Here is a 3,640-nt window from a genome sequence, read left to right as displayed (position 1 = left end):
TACCAAGCAGAGGAGGCCGGTGGCGCAGCGACACGGCGGTGGTGGCAGGGTGGTGCGGCGGCTGACAAGGGAAAAGAGAGAAGTAAGAGTTCTTTTACGTGAATGCTGAAACAAGAGGAGGGATTTGAGATCTTTGGTTTCACGTGGAAGGGGTTTGGGTTTGTTTTGGGTTTATTTATTTGGGCTTTACCAATTTGGGTTAGAACTAGGATTGAATATAATTGTTTGAATCCAAACTAATTAGGATTGTTTTCCAAATTCAAACGGTTTTCGTAATTCGATTTCTTTTCAACATAAAATTCTAAAATTATTTTTGATTGCACAAACCGTTAAAATATTTAGAACGTACTTAAAATGAAATAAATATACGTTAATTATATATTTATTTTCAAAATTCATAAATTCTTATTTAAATATGTTAAATACACGTTAAAGTATATAAATAAAATGTAATGAAATTACGGGGGATTACATGCAACATCTTCAAACCTGCAGATGGACAATGCTTATTGATCCTTAGAGACTGCTCACCAAAGATTGGGTCATCACAGGATCAATAAGGCATAGCCATGATCAACATGCACAAGCAAAATCACGTAATCAGCAAAGCTGAGTACTACATACTAAATCAATAATAATCCTAACATGATTCTATTAAACGAACAACCCTAACATGATACTAATGAATACAAACAAAGGCAGACAAAACATGATAGTTTGACGACCATACTTGACCAGACTAGACTAGGCTAGACTTTTAGCAATAATATTATTTTAGTTGAAATAGACAATGGACCGAGTTGTCCGTCCAACAGTCTTCACTAAGGAAGACGAGGTACGGGCGCGACTCCGTAACCTCACTGACCTGCGATATCGAGGAACATTTGAATAAAAATAGGACACAGTGATCAATCCGGTCCCAGAAAAGGCCATGGGCTACCACCATGAACCCCAACTCCTGTTTGTCCGTCACTTTAGACGTGCACAGTCTAAAGCTATTGCTACCCAGTTTCACTTTACATGATTTACAAATTGAGACTCTGTTATGACTCAACAATCACATAAGGCATACAATCCACATTCGTTCACAACTGTTTTTGTCTTAGAATTAAGTACGTGATCATAAAGGCATCAATCAAGACTCATTCCAATTTACCCAACCTTTCCTTTAACCATGATCAACCCTGTATATGGGTATAAAGTTTCAACTTACTAAACAAGGTCCTCGGCCCTCATAAAGTAGTGAAAAGCTAAAAAGGGAACAACAATCAACTGATCTGAATCAACATATACAAAGTAATCTAGTGTTCCCAATCAAACATGTTTGCATCAATCATCCATACTAACATGTTATAATTCTCTTAATGCAATATAGGTTCAATACGTCCATCCAACAGTATTAAACATGCAATTTCAACCTGACTAGGTTCGTCGATAATATCAACATCACCAAGTTCAACAATAATATCAACATAGCCAAGTTCAACAACAAATTCAACATGGTTTCAACAATTAGCACACATTCCAAGCACGCAGGTATGTACGTACCTTGCATAAACAACTAATAGGCCACTTTAACACTTTCAAAAGTCGCCTAAAGAGAATTCTCCGCCTAAAACAACCAACAAGGATTCCCAATCAATTTCTAATCATTCACAACTATAATAAAGCATTCTAAATACATCCTAAACATATTTAGAACCTTCCCCAATATCCAAACTTGAATATTTGATTTCCTAACATCATAATTATTAAATTACTGATTGAAATTCGTTGAAAACTCTTCGCAAACATCATACTTTAAATTTTCAGCAATATGAAATCGTTTAAAGCTTTCCCAAAACCAAATTATCATGCTTAGAACATAAAACTAATAACTTTAATAATTCAAACCATTCTATCATGATTTTAAAACTATTAAAACCTTAAAAATTCATGTTTTAATAATTAAAATCCTTATTTTAATTCAATTATATAATCTGAAATTAAAATTATTAATTGTGAAAAACATAAAATCTAAAATTCATCATTAACCCATAAAAACTATAACTTAATTCAAGGAAAACATAAATTATATTAATAAAACGTAATTAAAACATTAATTAGTTTAGGGTTTAAGAATTAACCAAATCAAGAGGGAGAGAGGAGGCTGGCCGGCGGAGCACAGGCGGCGCTGCACAAGGCGCTGGTCGCGGGGGACGGGCGACGCGGCTGGAGCCTGGTGGTGGTGATTACGGTGGTCGCACTCTATCGTGCTTGGCTGCCGTCGTGAGAATGAAGAGACAAGAAAGAGGATGATAGAAAACGTTGGTCGGCGAGCTGGGCGGTGCAACAGCAGTGCACGGTGGCAGTGATGGTGCGGTGGTGACTGCCCAGAGAAGAAAAGAAGAACCAGTAAGTTAGGAGAGGGAACACGAAAAAGAGAAAGAAGAACGGACGAGAGGAGAAGGAAGGAGTTACCGAGTGGAGGAGAGCGGCGGCGTGACAACGACGACGGCCAGGCGGTGCCTGGTGCGGCGGCTGACGAAGGAGGAGGCTCGAGAGTGATTTTTTTTTTTTTTTTTTTTTTTACAGGTTCACGTGAATGGCAAGAAGAAGGGTTTTGTGTATTTGGTTTTGAGTTTCACGTGAAGTTGGAAGGGAAGGGAGGAGAAATTTTGGGCTTACTTGTTTTGGGCTTTGTCAACTTGGGCTAGGAATAGAATTAAGTTTGTTTGAATCCAAAACGGTTAGGATTTCTTTCTAAATTCAATCGAACGTGTTTCCGTAAAACGAATTCTTTTCATTGAAAAGTTCTAAAACTATTTTGATTTCATAAATCGTTAAAAATATTTAAAATGTAATCAACTAAAATAAACATACGTTAATTATATATTTATTATTAAAATTCGTAAATTCTATTAAAATATAAATAACTATACGTTAAAATATATTAATAAAATCTATAAATTTACGGGGGATTACATAAGAGAACTTTCCCTGTGAGAAAACATCCACCTTTATACGATTTCAAGTAGAATTTCTCATGAAAAACCTCAAAACAATTTGACAATTTAACAATTTGAAACCCATCCTTTCAGAAAAATCGAATCATATCAAAATAGTATAATGCGAATTTCACAACTCCAAAACAAAGCTAACGAAACACCCAAAAGAATATACTCCCTCCGTCCCGGAATACTCGACCCGGTTTGACCGGCACAGAGTTTAAGGGACTTGAATTGACTTATTTAATTTAATAGGTAGTAGTTGATAGTGGGGTATTATTTTAATGTAGTTAGTGGGAAATGTGTAAAGAGGTGGGGTTGGGGGAGAGTAGGGGTTGAATTTTTAATAATTTTTTGTATGGAGTAGGGGGTAAGTGGGTTAATAGGGGTGGAGTGAGATATAATATAATATTGTTAGAATATTTCCATTTTTAGAAACAGGTCAAGTATTAAGGGACGGCCCGATAAGGAAAACAGGTCAAGTATTCCGGGACGGAGGGAGTATTTAACAATTTAGAATTTGAATCAATTAAAGTACAAAAATCAACAGAATAATCAATACATAATACTTGTAGATAATTACCGAGAATAGCAACAGCAGAGATGGAGAGATGGTTGGCACAGGCGTCTCCGAAAAGAAATATAACTACAAC

At 36.1% G+C, this 3,640-nt stretch overlaps 1 long non-coding RNA gene across 1 annotated transcript; it reads right to left on the bottom strand.

Annotated features, from left to right (window-relative positions):
• Nucleotides 1-472: 472 nt before the first annotated feature.
• LOC130466165 (uncharacterized) lies at nt 473-2,618 on the bottom strand. The gene is made up of 4 exons (XR_008926179.1): nt 2,461-2,618; nt 2,127-2,368; nt 1,549-1,612; nt 473-523 (listed from the first exon to the last, which is right to left on the bottom strand). It is a non-coding gene; the product is annotated as an uncharacterized lncRNA (long non-coding RNA).
• Between the last annotated feature and the right edge of the window lie 1,022 nt (nt 2,619-3,640).

This window comes from Spinacia oleracea, chromosome 1 (assembly GCF_020520425.1).
Source record: "Spinacia oleracea cultivar Varoflay chromosome 1, BTI_SOV_V1, whole genome shotgun sequence".
In the NCBI taxonomy this organism is placed as follows: Eukaryota; Viridiplantae; Streptophyta; class Magnoliopsida; order Caryophyllales; family Amaranthaceae; genus Spinacia; species Spinacia oleracea.
Note: the sequence above shows the minus strand (reverse complement) of the source record. Positions and strands in the feature narration are given on the sequence as shown.